The 22,324-nt window shown below is 43.3% G+C and overlaps 1 protein-coding gene across 3 annotated transcripts in view; it reads left to right on the plus strand.

Moving 5' to 3' along the window:
- Positions 1–22,324, plus strand: part of LOC139278526 (transcriptional regulator QRICH1-like) — a 229,132-nt gene that overhangs the window by 163,038 nt on the left and 43,770 nt on the right. For 2 of the 3 annotated variants that reach the window (XM_070897383.1, XM_070897382.1), the window contains exon 1: positions 15,204–15,377. The exons of the other annotated variant lie outside the window; for it this stretch is intronic. The gene's annotated coding sequence lies outside the window, so the exon portion shown is untranslated. Of the gene's footprint in view, positions 1–15,203; positions 15,378–22,324 lie in introns of those variants that run through there. 3 annotated transcript variants of the gene reach the window in all.

Here is a 22,324-nt window from a genome sequence, read left to right on the forward strand (position 1 = left end):
TGAGAAACAACAGTCCTCCTTCAGGCTGCAGGATGTAGCCAGAGTTCCCTCAAGTCTATGACAAGAAAGACTGCAGATACTGTGAAGCTAACTCCAGTTCTTTTGTAGCTAATGCACTAGCAATCAGAGCATGATCCTGTGAAAGATCCTTTGAAGATTTTCCATAATGTAAGGCTGAAAATGATATTTGCCGTTACTAGTGAACAAATGCTTAATATGACCTGGATGGAGAGGGCAAATTTATGAAGGCTTATCACCTCAGGTTCACACTTGCTAGTATCCTAGGATCCGTATATAAAGGCCACAGCAATTATACATGGGGCTATCTGAGGAATCCTGTTTTCTCTCTTTGCTATTGTAACTCCTGCCTCAACCTGTTTATTTTTAATCGGTTAATTCTTCTACTAAAGTAGTGGACAGAATGTGATGAACAGAATTACCTTTGCCTACCATACCCAACCAAAGTGCATACCGTAATGCAATACTCTCATGACGTGCTGCATCTGTTCCGTGTTATGGAAATTTTTATGACTTCATGTGCAATGTCCCATGGACATAAATCCTTGCTGTGTTCGATGTATATTAATTCCTGGTCATATAGAATATTCATATCATTAAAAAATGCCGTTGATACATACGCTATAAATGTGCAGCTTAAGTGTTCACCCACTAATATTAACAAAATAAATATCTAGGCTGTAGTGTTTTGCTGAAACATCTGTCTCTGCAGGAAATCTGATTGTTGCTTGTGTATAGAGTTACTGATTTTCATAATCCAGTTTATCAGTAAGGCCAACCAGAGAAACAGGTTTTTGGAGTGACTGAGAATAAAAGCAAGCTCCAGAGATCAATTTAGACTTCCCAATAATTCCCAGTTAGGTGCGCAAGCCTGAAGGCTAAACAATTAACATTGCTTCAAAACAGCAGCCCCACACATGGAACTTAAAACTACCAAGAAAATGTTTACTGTTTATTGCACAATTTGCTAGATAGTTCAGTCCATGACCTAGCGGCTACCCTGTACAATTTCCAGGGGACTATGTTTACCCAATAGACGATAGATTCACAATATATTAACGTTCTGTCAGTATTTAACAGACTGGCCTTGATTTTCTCGGGCTCTGCATAGGGCACAGAGTCTTGCAGCAGCGGCGCAAGTTAAAAATATTCGGCCCATAACCTCGCTCACTGCTACCATCCTGAACTTGATTTCCTGATGTATATTTTTATGGGCAAAAAGTGGGCCTCACTGTGAGCCTGCATAACCTTGTTTGTATTGGTAAATTACATAACTCAGGTCCCACATCGGATCGTTCAACAGTGACTGTGAGTTGCTTGCCTGTGTAAAAAGGATGCATCTTTTTAAAGGAGGCCTGGCCTCCCTTGAATATTGTCTCAAAGCTGGCTTGCTGCAGTTTCGTTTTGCAACATTGTCATGGTGATTACCTGCCTGAGCATTTTTGCCAAACTGCATTGTTTTTCTTTTTGGCATCAGAAGAATGAACTGTTGCAAGTCACATTCGCCAATAGTCCTTGTTACTGCTGCAGCCAAGCAAATGGGAGAATGGAAACCCTTTGGGGATTCCAATTGAGCTTCACAACCTGGATAAAGAGGGCAAATTTACAAAGGCTTACCACCTCGGGTTCACTCTTACTAGTATCCTGGGAGCTGCATATATAGACTGTTATGTTTGTAATGTGCTTATAAATGACTCCACGAAGCAATGTGTTGTACTCAAACTGTAGTGACCTTGATCAATTATTCGTAACTCCAGAGTGAGGCACAAGCATGGTGGGTAGCCTTTTATACTGGGCCCTGCACACCTATGCAGGTGACCCTCAGGTCTCCCATCGCAGTGCCCTCTGGTGGACAGCCTCTGCCACAGGGGCAGGAAACCCCGGTCTCCACCAGTTACACCCTCTCGTGGTGCCAGCATAGTATATACACAGTGCAAACCTCATTGATAGTACATCAGGTAATGTCTCCATTTTATGCAACTACAGGCAACTCTCGATTATCCAGGTCCCTCGGAGATTGGGCTATGCCGGGTAAACGATTTCTCCGTTAGAGCGATTGACATTATAAAGTTAAAACCCGATGCCTTCTCAGGCCAAAAGGACTCTGAATGCACTGGCCTGATGCCTTCCCGGGTCGAAATTTTAAATCCCGTTACAATGGTTTCCCGTTGGATCCATGTGCGAATAATCGAGAGTTGCCTGTATATAGTGACTACACAGAGAGTATATCTATAGTCTGCAGTTATACATGGGAATCTCTGAGGAAACCTGCCTCTGCTTCATCAGAGAGTTGGTGACTGAGTTGGAGTCTGGAACCGGGAATCACGGTCTCGGAGTGGGGGGTCGGACATTTGGCACTGGGATGGGAGAGGTTTCTTCACTCAGACGGTGGTGAGTCTTTGAAGTCCTCTACCCCGGAGGGCTGTGGAGGCTCAGTCGTTGAGTGTGTTCAGGACAGAGATCTTTGGATTTTGGGGAGTTGGGGTATGTGGGGATCGGACGGGAAGGTGGAGTTGGGCTCGAATATCAGTCATAGTCTCCTTGAGTGGCGGAGCAGGCTTGAAGGGCCAAATGGCCTATTCCAGTTCTTATTTCTTATGTTTTGTTCTTTGTTTAGCTTCCCCTTGGATGCATCTGTGCTGTTCACCTCAGCCACTCCCTGTGCTAGCGAGTTCCACATTCTCACCACTCTCTGGGTAAAGGAGTTTCTCCTGAATTTTCCATTGGATTTATCAATGACTATTTGAGTACACTCGTGGGACGGATCCCATTAAGTGAGTGCCAGAAGAGGTGTGGGTCCTGGGGCAGCACAGGGCAGCCCACACTGCGATGTGTGTGCGCACTAGGTCCGTGCATCAGAGCTGGTCTCCAGTTGTCTTGGTTAATCCTTGTCACTGGACCAAGACCTAGCTCTGTCAAGCCCGTGTGGTGGCTGGTGTGCAATGGCCACCACACGTTAAAAAAAATCCACACACAGGCATCTTCCACCCTTCACGATGTAGTTCAGGACCCGGAATTTTAGGTCCTTCATTGAAACACCTATGAACTCATCCTTTTTTGGCGTGAAAGCAAATCATCCTTCGAGGGATCGCCTATGATGATGATGATGGATCACCAGCTGCAGCCTTCCCTGCCGATCACCTCCAGTGATACAACAGCGCTAGCTGAGAAGCTGACAGCAGGCTTAACTTTTAATATCACAGGATTCTTTCAGGCCACAGTGAGGAACATCAGCCAGTCAGTTGTGTAAGGATTCACCAACAAAGTCACGGGTGCCATGTTTGCCAGGAGCAGCATCTTCATCATTTTCCAAGGGCAAATCTCGAGGGGGCTCAGAACTTTTCAGACTGGAGTCTTTCCCTGAGCACTTGTTGATGGAATCCATGTGGCTTTCAGAGTGCAACATGAGAACCCTAACATGTTATTCAACCGGAAGGCCTCCAGCTTAAAATGTGCAGACAGTTGGTGATCACAAAAATATAATCCTTCACATCTAAACCTGTTTCCCAGGGAGTAATTGTGAGCTATTTATTCTGCAGTAGTCCACAGTGCCATAACTATTTGAGTGTTCAAACCCTGCTGGCTGGCCCATTTTTCCTAATGGGCACCAACTAGCATCTGGACCTCTCTCCTATGCATGTTTTCCATGCACATGGAGCTAATTCTACTGAGGGAATGGCCTTTGTCCTGCTTCAAAAGTTATAAGAAACTAGGCGATTGACAACCTTCCTTCTGATTTTACATTTTGCAGGAGAAGCTGGCAAGCAATACAAGGGTGCAGGCAGCAACTGGCAGAGGGGGGGGGGGGAGGGGGGTGGGGGGTGCCACAGCCACATCCTGCCCCCCCCACTCGAGGAGGAGGTGTTGAACATTGTTTACGGGGGAGGGGGTGAGTCATGGCCAGAGACAGACTGGAGGAGATGCCCACAGGGTTTCTTCACATCATACCCTATTTTTCTCTTCTCTGTTCCAACTCACCCAACATACTCTGCATGACAATGTGCAGCTGCTTTCAGAAGTCATTCATTTCTCTGCTTACCCTTGACACTAAAAGCTAACCCTTGTCTCTTTCTTCCATTTCAGAAGCAGAAAATGTAGAGGCACAGGAAGAGGAGGGCAGCACCCAGGAAGATGCAGCATCATTTGATTTTAGCTTTTGGTCACCTGCTGTAATTTCTCCTTATGTGACTTGGTGTCAAATGTTTGTCTTATAACACTCCTGTGAAGCGCCGTGGGATGTTTTACTACATTAAAGGCACTATATAAATACTAGTTGTTGTTATTGTTGTTTTACTCTGCCAAGAACCACGCAGTGATTGCCACCTTGTGTAGTTTAGAAGGTAGGCTAGAGGAGTCTTCACGTGGCAACTTACCGAGCAAAAGTGCGCATGAGCTGGGGCACGAAAAAGGGATGGCGCAGGAACCAGCTTGCCACAGCGCAACCTTGTTTCCTTGTCCTGCTGCAGAGGACTCAAAAGCACACCTTGAGGGCCGGATCTGTGGGAGTTTTCTCAACATTGGCTAAAGGAATTGTTTACCGTGCCGTTGATGCTCTGCTAACCGGGTGTTAACAGCCCAATTCACTAAAAATGGGTTCTACTCATTCTAAGGACCTCTGCCACCATAATATTTTGAGACCTTTAGAACCCTAGCTATGTCAAAGTCCCATCTTTGCTTTATTAAGGTGCTTATGTCAGCATGCCGCTGAAGGCATAGCAGAACAGTCTGAGATAGAAAACGTGAAGCAATGATTTTGATATTGCCCTTCAATTTCCTTTCAATACATTTATAGAAAATTATCAGTTAAGCAATAATATTTTGTTTAAGATTGGTAGTTTGCTTCCTCCTCAATCAGTTAGAATATTGTATTGATTAAGCTAGTTCAAATAGAAAATAGTTTATTAGAAGTCAACACCACACACTGAATAGTTTATTCTTAACTCAGCACTTTTTTCAGCACAATCATTATTCTTTTGTGATCAGCAGGAATCCAAATTTATGCTTCAAGAGAAAAGGTATTGGCTAGGAAACTTGAAATTTTGCGAGGCTATGTCCTGAAGGGCACCTGAAATACATCCAACACCATATTGCCTTGGACGATATTCAGGCATCCTTGCCACATCCGGCGCTAGGCTCCTTGCTTATACTTATGCCTGTTTAATGACCCTCTCTGAAATTGTTCAGTAAGTTTTTCTCATTCTTTTTGCCTTTGACCAAACACTTTAAAAGGAGTTACTATGGAGCCAAGAGGAGCAGGAGTTATTAATGCGTTCATATGAAATTCCTCCATCTTCTATTTTAATGTAGGTGAAATAGGTTAATGTCTTTGGTAAAATAGCAAACAAAGAGATTTCATACGAGGAGATTAATGTGTTTGCTACTAATATTGTACAACATAATTTCAATTGATAGATGGTCTCAATTACATTGCGGTCTCCTGTTCAAAGATTTTAAGTAAATTATCTAAATAATCTTCAATTCATGCAGAAATATGAATGCTTTATACCTTTTGTTATATTACTTTCCTTCAACTTAAAACTATTCATTTTATCTTTGCCATCCTTTGCAAAATCTATAGTTACAAAACCCAAATACATTTTCAATGTATTATTCTCATCTTACTTTATCATAGCCTTGTCTTGGGTCTCATAGAATCAATTACCATTCTATCAACTACCATTGTTTGTTTTGATAAAATAATCTGGAAATACTGGCGAATCAACTTACTGATTGCATGATAATAATATACTTACAATAATGCTGACCTACAAATTTAGATTTGTAGGGATGGGATTTAAATGGGATTACTTGATGACATTTGTTAGTGTACTGATGCACTGCGCCACCATGTGGCAGGATTCAGGGATGTGTGTTTGCAATCTTGGTCAGGCTTATGAGCAAAAGCCCAACTTGCAATTAAACTCTTTTCTACAGGGAGGAGAAGAATCAAAGTGCATTTCACCCCATTTTGCAGCAGTAAACCTCTTAATGATTAGTGTGCCATTGGTTTGAGTCTTCCCACCGTCTCAGCCATGGATAGCATGTGTTGCAGAGGGATCTAAAGAACATAAGAAATAGGAGTAGGCCATACGACCCCTCGAGTCTGCTCCACCATTCAATAAGATCATGGCTGATCATCGACCTCAACTCCACTTTCCTGCCCGATCTCCTTAGCCCTTGATTCCCCTAGACTCCAAAAATCCATCTATCTCAGCCTTGAATATATTCAGAGACTCAGCACTCACAGCCCTCTGGGGCAGAGAATTCCAAAGATTCACAACCCTCTGAGTGAAGAATTTCCTCCTCATCTCTGTCTGAAATGGTCTACCCCTTATCCTGAGACTGTGCCCCCTAGTTCTAGACACTTTAGCCAGTGGAAATAACCTCTCAGCATCTACCCTGTCAATCCCCTTCAGAATCTATTTGTTTCAATGAGATCACCTCTCATTCTTCTAAACTCCAGAGAGTATAGGCCCATTTTACACAATCTCTCCTCATAGGACAGCCCTCTCATCCCAGGAATCAATCTAGCGAACCTCTGTTGCACCGCCTCTAAGGCAAATATATTCTTCCTTAGATAAGGAGACCAAAACTGTGCACAATACTCCAGGTGTGGTCTTACCATGCCCTGTACAATTATAGCAAGACTTCCTTACTTTTATACGCCAACCCACAAGCAATAAAGGACTATATGCCATGTGCCTTCCTTATTTCTTGCTGTACCTGTATGCTAGCTTTCTGTATTTCTTGCACGAGGGCATCCAAATCTCTCTGAACACCAACATTTAAAGTTTCTCACCATTTAAAAAATATTCTGTTTTTCTATTCTTCTTACCAAAGTGAATAACATCACATTTCCTTACATTATACTCTATCTGCCACCTTACTGCCCACTCACTTAGTCTATCTATATCCCCTTGCAGACTTTTTGTGTTCTCCTCACAGCTTACTGTCCCACCTAGTGCTGTATCATCAGTAAACTTGGATACATTATACACAGTCCCTTCATCTAGTTACATCCTCAAAAAACTCTAATAAATTTGTTAAATACAATTTCCCTTTCATAAAACCATGTTGACTCTGCTTAATCATGTTATGATCTTCTAAGTGCCCTGATATCACTTCCTTAACAATGGATTCCAGTATTTTCTCAACAACTGATATCAGGCTAACTGGCCTGTAGTTCCCTGTTTTCTCTCTCCCTCCTTTCTTGAATACAGTGTTACATTTGCTACTTTCCAATCCGCTGGACCTGTTCTAGAATCAAGGGAATTTTGGAAGATCAAAACCAATGCATCCACTATCTCAGCAACTACCTCTTTTAGAACCTTAGGATATAGGCCATCAGGTCCAGGGGATTTGTAGGCTTTTAGTCCCATTAGTTTCTCTCGTACTTTTTCTCTACTTATATTAGTTACATTAAGTTCCTCACGCCCATTAGACCTTTGGTTCCCCACCATTTTAGGTATGCTCCTTGCGTCTTCTACTGTGAAGACAGATAAAAAATATTTGTTTAACGTTTTTGCCATTTCCTTATTCCCCATTATAATTTCTCCTCTCTCAGCCTCTAAGGGACCAACATTTACATTTGTTACTCTATTCCCTTTTTAAATATTTGTAGAAGCTCTTACAATCTGTTCTTATGTTTCTTGCTAGTTTTCTCTCATTCTATTTTTTTTCTTTTTATCAAATTTTTGGTCATCCTTTGCTGGTTTCTGAAACTTTCCCAATCCTCAGGCTTAATACTATTCTTCGCAACACTATAAGCTTCTTCTTTCAATCTAATGCTATCCTTAACTTCTTTAATTAGTCACGGATGGATCACTTTTCCCATGGAGTTTTTGTTTCTCAATGGAATGTATTTTTAAATGCTAGCCACTGTTTATCTACAGTGCTGAGGCATTGCAGTATGGTAGAGAGGCATTGCTGGCACGAACACATGACCTCAGCTCTCTCATCTGAAGGGAGGAGAGTATGCCGGGGGTTCTCAGAGATGCAGTAATCATGACCATCTTTAAAAAAGGGGATAAGTCCGACTGTGGCAACTACAGAGGAATCTCCCTGCAATCAGGCACTGAGAAAGTTGTCGCCAGAGTCCTCCTCAACTGTCTTCTCTCTGTGGCCGAGGAGCTCCTCCCGGAGTCATGGTGCGGATTTCGTCCCCTACGGGGCACAACGGACATGATTTTTGCAGCTTGACAACTACAGGAAAAATGCAGGGAACAGCACCAGCCCTTATACATGGCATTCTTCGAACTTATAAAGGCTTTTGACACTGTCAACCGCGAGGATCTATGGAGCATCCACCTCTGTTTCGGATGCCCCCAAAAGTTCATCACCATCCTCCGCCTGCTCCACAACGACATGCAGGCCATAATCCTTACCAACAGATCCATCACAGACCCAATCCACGTCCGGACCGGGGTCAAACAGGGCTGCGTCATTGCCCCAACCCTCTTCTCAATCTTTCTCGCCGCCATGCTCCACCTCACAGTCAACAAGCTCCCCGCTGGAGTGGAACCAAACTACAGAACCAGTGGGAACCTGTTCAACCTGCGCCGTCTCCAGACCAGTTCCAAGACCACCCCAACCTCTGTCACCGAGCTACAGTACGCGGACGACGCCTGCATCTGCGCACATAGAGGCTGAACTCCAGGACATAGTCGACATATGTATTAAGGCGTACGAAAGCATGGGCCTTACATTAAACATCCATAAGACAAAGATCCTCCACCAGCCTGTCCTCACCACACAGCACTGCGCCCCAGTCATCAAGATCCACGGGCGCGGCCCTGGACACCATGGACCACTTCGCATATCTTGGGAGCCTCCTATCAATAAGAGCAGGCATCGACGACGCGATCCAACATTGCCTCCAGTGTGCCAATGCAGTCTTCGGCCGCCTGAGGAAAAGAGTGTTTGAAGACCAGGCCCTCAAAACTGCCACCAAGCTCATGGTCTGTAGTAATACCTACCCTCCTGTATGGCTCAGAGACATGGACCATATACAGTAGACACCTCAAGTTGCTGGAGAAATATTACCAATTATGTCTCCGCAAGATCCTACCAACATCAGTGTCCTCATCCAGGCTAATATCCCCAGCACTGAAGCACTTACCACGCTCGATCAGTTCCGCTGGGCAGGCCACATTGTTCACATGCCAAACACGAGACTCCCAAAGCAAGTGCTCTACTTGGAGCTCCTTCACAGCAAACGAGTCAAAGGTAGGCAGCAGAAACGTTACAAGGACACCCTCAAAGCCCCCCTGATAAAGTGCGATATCCCCACTGACACCTGGGAGTCCCTGGCAAAAGACCGCCCTAAGTGGAGGAAGTGCATCCGAGAGGGTGCTGAGCACCTCGAGTCTCAATGCCGAGAGCATGCAGAAATCAAGCGCAGGCAGCGGAAAGAGCGTGCGGCAATCCAGTCCCACCCACCCCTTCCCTCAACGACTATCTGTCTCACCTGTTACAGAGTCTGTGGCTCTCGTATTGGACTGTTCAGCCACCAAAGAACTCACTTCAGGAGTGGAAGCAAGTCTTCCTCAATTCCGAGGGACTGCCTATGATGATGATGATGACTGCCATACTTTAAAATCTACTTTTACAATGTACCTTAGCCAACTCGCTACCAATTCATTCCTATGTAATTGGCTTTATTTAAGTTTAAGACTCTAGTTTTGGAGTTAGGCAAGTTACTCTCAAACATAATGTGAACTTCTAACATATTATGTTCACTCTTCCCCAGAGGATCCCTTGCTATGAGATTTCTAATTAATCCTTTTTCATTACACAAAACAAGATCTAAAATAGCCTCTTCACTGGTTGGTTCCATGACGTTTTGTTCTAGGAAACTGTCCCGAATGCATTCCATGATCTCGTCCTCCAGGTTACCTTTGCCAATTTGCCAACCCAAGGCAAAAATCAAAAAGGGCCACATTACAGTAAAATTCTAAACGGGCAAAATGTATTAAAAAGACAAGCCTGAAGGCTCTGTGCCTCAATGTGAGGAGTATTAGTAATAAGGTGGACGAATTAACTGCACAGGCAGCAATTAATGAATATGATATAATTGGCATCATGGAGACATGGCTCCAGGGTGACCCAGGCTGGGAACTCAACATCCAGGGGTATTCAACATTCAGGAAGCAGAGACAGAAAGGAATAGGAGGTGGGGTAGTGTTGCTGGTTAAAGAGGAAATTAACGCAATAGTAAGGAAGGACATCAGCTTGGATGATGTGGAATCGGTATGGGTGGAGCTGCGGAATACCAAAGGGCAGAAAACGCTAGTGGGAATTGTGTAAAGACCACCAAACAGTAGTAGTGAGGTTGGGGACAGCATCAAACAAGAAATTAGGGATGCGTGCAATAAAGGTACAGCAGTTCTCATGGGCGACTTTAATCGACATATAGATTGGGCTCACCAAACTGGTAGCAATACGGTGGAGGAGGATTTCCTGGAGTGTATTAGGGATGATTTTCTAGACCAATGTCGAGGAACCAACTAGAGGGCTGGTCATTCTAGACTGGGTGATGTATAATGAGAAAGGACTAATTAGCAATCTTGTTGTGCGAGGCCCCTTGGGGAAGAGTGACCATAATATGGTAGAATTCTTCATTAAGATGGAGAGTGACACAGTTAATTCAGAGACTAGGGTCCTGAACTTAAGGAAAAGTAAGATCGATGGTATGAGACGTGAATTGGCTAGAATAGACTGGCGAATGATACTTAAAGGGTTGACGGTGGATAGGCAATGGCAAACATTTAAAGATCACATGGATGAACTTCAACAATTGTACATCCCTGTCTGGAGTAAAAATAAAATGGGGAAGGTAGCTCAACCGTGGCTAACAAGGGACATTAAGGATAGTGTTAAATCCAAGGAAGAGGCATATAAATTGGCCAGGAAAAGCAGCAAACCTGAGGACTGGGAGAAATTTAGCATTCAGCAGAGGAGGACTAAGGGTTTAATTAGGAGGGGGAAAATAGAGTATTAGAGGAAGCTTGCTGGGAACATAAAAACTGACTGCAAAAGCTTCTATAGATATGTAAAGAGAAAAAGATTAGTGAAGACAAACGTAGGTCCCTTGCAGCCAGATTCAGGTGAATTTATAATGGGAAATAAAGAAATGGCAGACCAGTTGAACGAATACTTTGGTTCTGTCTTCATGAAGGAAGACACAAATAACCTTCCAGAAATACTAGGGGTCCAAGGGTCTAGTGAGAAGGCGGAACTGAAGGAAATCCTTATTAGGTGGGAAATTGTGTTAGGGAAATTGATGGGATTGAAGGCAGATAAATCTTCGTGGCCTGATAGTCTGCATCCAAAAGTACTTAAGGAAATGGCCCTAGAAATAGTGAATGCATTGGTGATCATTTTCCAACAGTCTATCGACTCTGGATCAGTTCCTATGGACTGGAGGGTAGCTAATGTAACACCACTTTTTAAAAAAGGAGGGAGAGAAAACGGTTAATTATAGACCGGTTAGCCTGACATCAGTAGTGGGGAAAATGTTGGAATCAATTATTAAAGATGAAATAGCAGTGCATTTCGAAAGCAGTGACAGGATTGGTCCAAGTCAGCATGGATTAATGAAAGGGAAATCATGCTTGACAAATCTTCTAGAATTGTTTGAGGATGTAACTAGGATAGTGGACAAGGGAGAACCAGTGGATGTGGTGTATTTGGACTATCAAAAGGCTTTTGACAAGGTCCCACACAAGAGATTGGTGTGCAAAATTAGCACATGGTATTGGGGGTAATGTACTGATGTGGATAGAGAACTGTTTGGCAGACAGGAAGCAGAGAGTCGGGATAAACGGGTCCATTTCAGAACGGCAGGCAGTGACTAGTTGGGTACCGCAAGGCTCAGTGCTGGGACCCCAGCTTTTTACAATATACATTAATGATTTAGATGAAGGAATTGAGTGCAATATCGCCAAGTTTGCAGATGACACTAAACTGGGTGGAGGTGTGAGCTGTGAGGAGGACGCTAAGCGGCTGCAGGGTGACTTGGACAGGTTAGGGGAGTGGGCAAATGCATGGCAGATGCAGTATAATGTGGATAAATGTGAGGTTATCCACTTTGGTGGCAAAATATTATCTGAATGGCAGAATATTATCTGAATGGTGGCAGATTAGGAAAAGGGGAGGTGCAACGAAACCTGGGTGTCATGGTACATCAGTCATTGAAAGTTGGCATGCAAGTACAGCAGGTGGTGAAGAAGGCAAATGGTATGTTGGCCTTCATAGCTAGAGGATTTGAGTATAGGAGCAGGGAGGTCTTACTGCAGTTGTACAGGGCCTTGGTGAGGCCTCATCTGGAATATTGTGTTGAGTTTGCGTCTCCTAATCTGAGGAAAGACGTTCTTGCTTTGAGTGAGTGCAGCGAAGGTTCACCAGACTGATTCCTGGGATGGCAGGACTGACATATGAGGATGGATTGGATCGACTGGGCCTCTATTTAGTTTAGAAGGATGAGAGGGGATCTCATAGAAACAAAAAAAATTCTGACGGGACTAGACAGGTTAGATGCAGGAAAAATATTCCCGATGTTGGGGATGTCCAGAACCAGGGGACACCGTCTAAGGATAAGGGGTTAGCTATTTAGGACTGAGATGAGGAGAAACTTCTTCACTCAGAGTTGTTAACCTGTGGAATTCTCTACCGCAGAGAGTTGTTGATGCCAGTTCATTGGATATATTCAAGAGGGAGTTAGATATGGCCCTTACGGCTAATGGGATCAAGAGGTATGGAGAGAAAGCAGGAAAGGGGTACTGAGATGAATGATCAGCCATGATCATATTGAATGGTGGTGCAGGCTTGAAGAGCCGAATGGCTTATTCCTGCACCTATTTGCTATGTTTCTATGTTTCTATGATTTGTCCAGTCTCTATGAAGATTAAAGACCCCCATGATTATTGCATTATCTTTGTTACAAGCTCCTACTATTTCTTGATTAATATTCTGTCCAATGGTATAGCTACTGTTAGGGGACCTATAGAGTACTCCAACCAGTGTTTTCTGCCTCTTGTTATTCCTTATCTCCACCCATACTGATTCTACTTCCTGATCTTTCGAGCCAAAATCATTTCTTTCTACTGTCCTTATGTCATCCTTTATCATCAGGGCTACCTCCACACTTCCTTTTCCATTCTGCCTGTCTTTTCGAGGGAAGTTAAAAATAAAATAATAATAGGTCTTTTAACACTGGGAATACAATCTCAAAACGAATCAGTCAATTATAGTAATAGAAAAGAATTGTAAATAATTTAGGAATTCTACATTGGAAAATTTAGCTTGTATTTTCCTCTTCTTACTGTCTAATTTCCAGCATCAGAGGCAGGTGGCGTGGGAAATAGGGAGGTGATCTGTTACGCCAGATCTTTACCTACCTTTTCACTATTGTTTCTGGTGGACGCAGTAAGTGCACACCAAAAATAAGCTGCCATGTTCAACTGAGACGGCAATGACGTGGTGTTGGCTAACTTCCATTTTCAGTCATTTCCATTTCATTTGCACTCAGAGATAATCACCCCAAGGGTTGCTAAGGCACTGGAGAATAGGTGGAAGTCAATTTGAAGAACTAAACACAGATATTTAAAAGCTTTATCTACCTTTGCACCATTTGCTGTGCTGCTACCTTCCCCCCACCCTCTTCAGACAGGGCGCAATGGGTTTCCAATCATCAATGCAAATCTAACATCCCTAGCTTTAAGAAAAAGTTCAAATGCCCATTTCCCAGAGAAACACCCATTGTAAATAGATGAGAGCACTGAACTCTCAACACTCAACCGACCATAAAAAATCTCATATGAGACATTTGAATAATTTGTGTATGTAAAGCGTGGTTTCCCATACCTACAGCAAGGCCTATGTTTCAACAGCAAAATCTCCCATTGGAAGATCAGACCTAATTTCTTGGCCCACAATAAGTGGTGCATGCCAGACACGAGACTCCCAAAGCAAGTACTCTAAGCGGAGCTCCTTCATGGCAAACGAGCCAAAGGTGGACAGTGAAAACGTTGCAAGGACACCCTCAAAGCCTCCCTGATAAAGTGCGACATCCCCACTGACACCTGGGAATCCCTGGCCAAAGACCGCCCTAAGTGCAGAAAGCACATACGGGAGGGGTGCTGAGCACCTCCAGTCTCAACGCCGAGCGCATGCAGAAATCAAGTGCAGGCAACGGAAAGAGCGTGTGGCAAACCAGTTCCACCCACCCCTTCCCTCAACGACTATCTGTCCCACCTGTGACACAGACTGTGGCTCTCGTATTGGACTGTTCAGCCACCAAAGAACTCACTTCAGGAGTGGAAGCAAGTCTTCCTCGATTCCGATGGACTGCCTATGATGATGATGATGAACAACCAAGACCTACTCCAGCCAAAGACTAAAGAAGGCTTTTTTTGAAAACGTATGTCACAATGATGGTTTTGAAGTGGACAGTACTGGAGGAGAGGAATGCATTAATGTCAGCTAGCATGGGGAAGGGGACTTCACACAGTGACCAACTTGTGGAATAAACTTCCAGACAGAACAAGGGAAGCAAAGACTCCGAAAAACTAGTGAATGAGATAATATGGGAGAACGTTAGGATCTTTCTAGACGGTTGAATTCATTAAGCTAGGTCTCGTCCGTCTTTATCTTGTGATCTGGATGTTGAAATGGTACCAAAGATGGAGGGGGGGGGGGCTTATTTTGTATCACTTGCTGATATTAAAGGATTAGAGCGCAGCTTGACAAGAAAAGCGCTCACCCCCCTTTCCTTTGCATTTCACTTTGCAATGCAAGACCTCACTTGGGATGGGCGGGGTCTACAGGATAACGTGCTGCGTGGCGGCAGCGAGACTGCAGACTATCAATAAATGCCTGTGGCTTTCGCTGATGAACACACACAGGCACGGAGCACCAGCGCGCTGCAAACATTGCACGAAATGTAGCAGACGCGGTGACAGCCCCGCACGCGCCACTCTGGGGCTCGCTCTCTCTCCTGATTGGCTGCTCACTGAGCCTGCGTCAAGGTCTCGAGGAGAATTGGCGCAGACTCTAGGCTTGGAGCTGCGCATGCGCGTTGCCAGGAAGGGGGCGGGGCGACGCGGGGGAGGGGGCGGGGCGAGGAGAAACTGTTGCTCCGTCCGCACTTGTTCGGGTTTTTTTTAAAAAAACGGCTTTTTTTTCAGAATCCAGGGAAGGTCGGGAGCGCGCGTGCGCGTGCACGGTTAACACTTTCCGTCGGTGGCGGCTTCTCCCGTGTCCGTCCCGTTTCCCGTCCCCCACCACTACCACCACCTTCGATGTTGGTCGTCGCCCTCCGGCCGTAGCAGGAACCGTGGAAAACAAACACACAAAAAAAGGTAAAAAGAATTTTTAAAAAACAAAATAAAACCCAAGGAGGCAGAAATCACCACACATATTTTCAGCGAAAGTCAGGAGAAGTCCTCCGGCTGGGCCCCGCTGCTCAGGAGCCGCATGTTGCTGGGGCTCCTTGGCACCTTCCTGAAAGTGCCAATTTCTGCAGAAATGCAAAACAGGAGGACGTATGCTTTCTCGCAATCTTTTCCTTATCAAATATTTCTCTTCAAAATCACCTCTTTTCCCCCGGGGTGGGGGGAAGGTACGGGGTTGGATTGAGGCCTACAGCTGTTGATCGTGGATGACAGATGCATAACTCATTCCTCCATTTCATGAATTCCTTTGTTTTCACTATTTTATATGTTTTGGTTTATCTGGTAAGTTTTTTTAAATTTTTTACATTTCTGCCTCATTATTTTTCAATGAAAATCCTGCAAATTCATATTTTTTTGTAGGGAGCAGTGCAGCTGGGCAAACTTTTTTTAACCTCCTAAAAATAACGATTGTTAAGAAAACGATTGAACCGATCTGTCAGTACAAGCCAAACACTATTGGTACGCGAGGCCTGCTATTGCATGATGCATTCTTGGGTGCAGATTTACAGTATGATGTATTCTTGGGTGCAGATTTACAGTTTAACTCGAGAGGGGATGTACAGCAGTTTAGCACAAACATTTTTACTTGACTCCTGAAAAGTGTACTTGGAACAATGCATTGGATCGTTTATAATCGCAATATAAATGTTCCTTCAACCAATACACTTGATGACCTTGATTTTGTGCCACTAAATGTCAGTGTCAGGCAGGGTTAATTGATCATATTTGTCTGCTTGCGAGTTTTCAACAAATGACTTGCTTTTTAAAACATTTAACTTTTAAAGTGATACACTGCTTGACAACAGTATATGAATGTTAGTTTCTTGCAGTTTGTAAGGACACTGATAATTGGATTATTTCTGATCTCATCAAACATAACTGCTGTAAGAAATGCCTCATTTTACAGTAGAATTCCTGTTATGGTTGTAAAACTAATTTCTTATTCTGCAGTACACAGTACTGCTGAACAAGTCTCCTTAGTGGATGACAAATTAATAGCCAGCCAAATGGTACTATTTATTTTAATTCCAAACTGAGCTGCTCTGTAAAGTTATGGCAAATGGGGTATAGTGTTCTTTATCGTACAAATGGTTTTAACCATGCTTTAGTAAAAATAGGTATCACATTTCTGTGCAAAGTTTTGTTCATTGAAAACCTTATTTAGTATAACACATCCCAGATGCAGAGTAAAGTTTGCTCCAACAATCTACTTATCCCTTACTGCACCAGTATATAATATTCTCAGTTTCTGCATCAGCCATGCTTGTGTTCACTCTGGAAAAAGTGCTAATTTGTGCTTTGGATCTTTACCCATAGGCTTGCTGTGTTGAGTCTGCTAAGCTCGTTTTATGTAGGATCTTTACAGCTGGTAGAAGAGACTTTCATCCTATTGATCCAAGCTGAATTTGAACCCAAGTCTTGATGGCAGATTTGGGTCTTAAGAAAGTACGCATCAGATCTTATATTACAGTAAAGTCGCTAGTACATTTAGCAACTTTGACAGTCGATCTTCAAGTCAGACATTATCAAAAATGAAGCATTTATAATTGTCATTCTTTGTGAATTTACCTATGACAGATTTGGAATTTGTGAAATTTAATAAAACACTGGCAGCTGGAGTATATATTGTACTCACCATCGTGTTGGCACGTAGTACAAAATATCACGCATTTCATGAATAGTAGAATTCTATCATTTTACGTATAAATTTCTATTTAAACATAAGTGTGGTCAGTCTTGTGGATTGTATATGGACATGGTTTATTAAGGAAAGAACTTGCATTTATATAGCATCTTTCACATCTTCAGAACATCCCAAAGTCCTTCACAGTCAATGATTTTTTTTTAAGTGTGGTCAATGATCCCTGTTGTAATGTAGGCAACTAAGTTAATGTACTACTGCTTGTTTCCAACTTGAATACCAGGTGTTATAATCCATATCTCATTAAGAATATGTTCTGAAAACATAGTTAAGATAGTTGGTAAAATAAAAGCCTTACGCATGTATTTTCTTCGGAGGCTGAACCAGACTGTTCACAACTTTGGCGTCCTATTTGATTCAGCTGAGCATCTGTCTCCATATCTTCTCCATCATTGAGACTGCCTACTTCCACCTCTGTAACATCGCCCGTCTCCACTGTTGCTTCAGCTCATCTGCTGCTGAAACCCTTATCCATGCCTTTGTTACATAAATCCCCCATTGTCCAGCTGGATACGACTGCCCTCAAGTGGTTCCATTCTTATCTATCCAGTCGTAGCCAGAAAATTGCTAGCAAATGCTTCTCTTCCTGCTCCCATATCGTTCCCTCTGGAGACCCCCAAGGATCTAGGCCCCTTCATATTTCTCATCTACTTGCTGCCTCTCAGTGACATCATCCGAAAACATATCAGCTTGTACATGTACGCAGATGACAGCCAGCTCTACCTCACCATCACCTTTGTCGACTCCTTCACTGTCTCTGATTTGTCATGCTGCATGTCCGACATCCAGTACTGGATGAACAGAAATTTCTTCCAATGAACTATTGGAAAGACCAAAGCCATTGTGTTCGGTCCCTTCTACAAACTCCGTTTCCTAGTCACCGACTCCATCCTTCTTCACCATTGTCTCAGACTAATCCAGTTTGTTTGCAGCCTTGGCATCCTATTTGACCCTGAGATGAGCTTCTCGCCTCCTATCCGTTCCATCACCAAGGCTGCTGACTTCCATCTTCATCTCCGATCCTGCCTCAGCTCATTTGTTGCTGAAACCTTCGTCCATGGCCGATGTTATCTCTAGACTTGGCTATTCCAATTGTGTATCATTTTCCACCCTCCATAAACTGTGCTGCCTGTATACTAATTTGCACCAGGTCCTGTTCACCCATCACCCCTGTGCTCGTTGATGTATATTGGCTCCCGGTCCGGCAATGTCTCAATTTTAAAATTCTAATCCTTGTTTTCAAATCCCTCCATGACCTCAACCCTCCCTATCCTTGTCCAGCCCTACAATCCTCCGAGATCTCTGTGCTCGTCAAGTTATGGCCTCTTGCACAAACCCTATTTTCGTTCTACCATTGGCAGCCACTCCTTCATCTGCCTGGGCTCTAAGCTCTGAAATTGGCTCCCTAAACCTCTCTGCCTCTCTACCTCTCTTTCCTTCTTTAAGACGCTCCTTAAAACCTACCTCTCGACCAATGTGTCAGCCGTTGCTCAGTTAGTAGCGCTCTCGCCTCGTGAGTCAGAAGCTTGTGGGTTCAAGTCCCACTCCAGAGACTTGTGCACAAATATCTAGGCTGACATTCCAGTTCAGTACTGGGGGAATGCGGCACTGTCGGAGGTGCCGTCTTTCGGATGAGACGTTAAACGGAGGCCCCGCCTGTGCTCTCAGGCGGACTTAAAAGATCCCATGTCACTATTTTGAAGAAAAGCAGGGGAGTTATCCATGGTGTCCTGGTCAATTTTTATCGCTCAGTTAACATTCACTTAAAAGAGATTATCTGGTCATTATCACATTGCTGTTTGTGGGAGCTTGTTTGTGCCCAAATTGGCTGCCAGGTTCCTACATTACAACAGTGACAAAGCTTCTAAAGTACTTCATTGGCTGTAAAGCGTTTTTGCGAAGTCATGAAAGGCGCTATATAAATGTAAGTCTTTCCTTTTTATGTGGCTCGGTGTCACATTTTATTTGATAACGCTCCTGTGAAGTGCCTTGGATGTTTACTATGGTCAAGGCATTATTTGAACGGAATGCAATTTTGATGACAAAACTTCAATACAGTAGAGCCAGTTTAAGTTACAAAAGCAAAATACTACAGATGCTGGAAATTTGAAATAAAAAGAAAATGCTAGAAATGCTCAGCAGGTCAGGCAGCATCTGTGGAGAGAGAAACAGTTAACATTTCAGGTCGATGACTTTTCGTCAGAGACCAGGTGTAAAGTAAACTATTATAAATGTTTCATCCTTGCTGATGACTGAGTTGAAGATTAATTCTGTCAAAGTTGTTATTTATATTGGTTTTTTTTTACTGTGCTTAAGAGGATCATATGGATGCTAGTTCTGCAAGATCCAAGAATTCTAAAGGATTGTTAGTTTTAGTTTGTCAACTGAGTATGAGTTTAAATGATGGGCTTTTTTTGATGACTTTTCAGATCTCCCAAACTATTTCCACCACCATTATATAGAAACAAAGTCATCTCTCCAACTATGTAATGAAGTCTGATGCATTAAAACAACAGCTTGTATTTATATAGCACCTAACGACTTGGAAGAAGGGACTGAATGTAACGTAGCCAAGTTTGCGGACGATACAAAAATGGGAGGAAAAGCAATGTGTAAGGAGGACACACAAAATCTGCAAAAGGACATAGACAGGCTAAGTGAATGGGCAAAGATTTGGCAGATGGAGTATAATGTTGGAAAGTGTGAAGTTATGCACTTTTGCAGAAAAAAAATCAAAGAGCAAGTTATTATTTAAATGGAGAAAGATTGTAAAGTGCCGCAGTGCAGCGGGACCTGGGGGTACTTGTGCATGAAACGCAAAAGGATAGTGTGCAGGTACAGCAAATGATCAGGAAGGCCAATGGTTTCTTGGCCTTTATTGCAAAGGGGATGGAGTATAAAAGCAGGGAAGTCTTGCTACAGCTATATAAGGTATTGGTGAGACCACACCTGGAATACTACGTGCAGTTTTGGTTTCCATATTTGCGAAAGGATATACTTGCTTTGGAGGCAGTTCAGAGAAGGTTCACTAGGTTGATTCTGGGGATGAGGGGGTTGACTTCTGAGGAAAGGTTGAGTAGGTTGGGCCTCTACTCATTGGAATTCAGAAGAATGAGAGGTGATCTTATCGAAACATAAGATTATAAGGGGGCTTGACAAGGTGGATGCAGAGAGGATGTTTCCACTGCTGGGGGAGTCTAGAACTAGAGGGCATGATCTTAGAATAAGGGACCACCCATTTAAAACAGAGATGAGGAGAAATTTCTTCTCTGTGAGGATTGTAAATCTGTGGAATTCACTGCCTCAGAGAGCTATGGAAGCTGGGACATTGAATAAATTTAAGACAGAAATAGACAGTTTCTTAAACGATAAGGGGTTATGGGGAAATAGAGCTGAGTCCATGATTAGATCAGCCATGATCTTATTGAATGGCGGAGCTGGCTCGAGGGGCCGTATGGCCTACTCCTGTTTCTATTTCTTGTGTTCTTATAATGTAGTAAAACGTCCCAAGGAGCTTCACAGGTGTATTATAAGACACAAGATTTGACACCGAGCCACATAAAGAGAAATTGGAGCAGGTGAACAAAAGCTTGGTCAAAGAGGTAGATTTTAAGGAGCGTCTTAAAGGAGGAAAGAGTCGGAGAGGTTTAGGCAGGGAATTCCAGAGCTTGGGGCCTAGGCAACAGAGGGCACAGCCACCAATGGTTGAGCAATTATAATCGGGGATGCTCAAGAGTGCAGAATTGGAGGAGCACAGATATCGTGGGGGTGGGGTTGTGAGGCTGGAGGAGATTAGAGATTATACTTTAAGACCTTTTTCCACATATAAACTAAAATCCACTGAGTATTATGCATGCACCTTCTATTTCCCTCATCATGTAAGTCTGCTGTCAGGATGTACTTGTATTTGCTACAGAGCAATATTGGCAGGGACTGGAAGTAACACCCGCTTCCCTACAGTTGGTTCTAATATGTCCTTACTATACAGTATAAATGCTCACGAGGCCCATACTTGAGAGAAGGTCACTCTGTGACCGGTAACCTTTATTAGCCAGCACTGATGAAGGTGGGTGAAGCTTCCCCTTTTATACCTAAAAGCCCAGGTTAGGAGTGTCTCCCACAAGTTCACTACCTAGTGGTCAATGTTTTCACGACCACAACTTGGGTCAGTTTATACCTGGGTTACAATGACAGTTAAATACATGACAGGTTCAAGGTCAAGAAGATTGGGAGAAGATGAAGAAATGTATCGACTACCTCCCTCCCCCCAATAAAATTAAGATTGACTAAATAAAAATGTTCCAAATTAAGAGAAATATATATAATCTAAAGAAAATGTAAGTACTATAATTTAAGCATTTCTTATTCACCAAATCAATTGCACAATTGTAAAATGTACATTCAGCGTTCAAATCTTTGGGCTAAAAGCTATGCCTATCTAGAGCAGGCACAAAATTTTTGAAAGGTCTCCCTAATGGCCATTGAGGGAATTAAAATGGGGCTGCCTTTGGTATAAATGTAAAAGCTGCTTCTATGTTTTCAAATGTCATTGAGGGGCAGCATGTAGATGGTTAATGGAGAAAACCAAAGATAGAGCTCTGGGACATATTGGATGTGACTGTGAACATGAGGAGAAGTTGTTTGAGGAGGTGTCATGATTACGTTGTGATAGGTAGGGGTAGCACTATGACTGAGCAGTTCCATGGACTCAAGGGAATAGAGTGGTTAACAGCATTGAAAGCAGTAGAGAGGTTGAGGAAGAACAGCAAGCTATGGTCTTGGTACTGATTGTATTGATCAGATTGGAGGGAGTCAGAGCGCATAGTTGGCTGGCGTTGATGTCTTAAAAGAGCTTGGAAAAATAGGGCAGTAACTTGAGAGGATTAGGAAGTTGAGAGTGGGGTTTTTGGGGAAAGATGGTGAGAGGTTGACAGTTTTACCGAACATGGGCCCAAGGAAAAGAAGTTGGGTTGTTAAGGTCTGAGTTGGAATGGGATTGAGAAAATAAGTTTGAAGGCTGGTTATGAAGAGAAGGACGTGTGGTGTATGGGCAGAGAGAAGGGATGGCAGGAATGGTTGAAACAAATGAGCAGATACCTTGATTTTAGACACTTAAGAAGTCCATGAAAATGAAGTTGGACAGGGATCTTCA

The sequence above is a fragment of the Pristiophorus japonicus genome, chromosome 13 (genome assembly GCF_044704955.1).
Source record: "Pristiophorus japonicus isolate sPriJap1 chromosome 13, sPriJap1.hap1, whole genome shotgun sequence".
NCBI classification, from domain to species: domain Eukaryota; kingdom Metazoa; phylum Chordata; class Chondrichthyes; family Pristiophoridae; genus Pristiophorus; species Pristiophorus japonicus.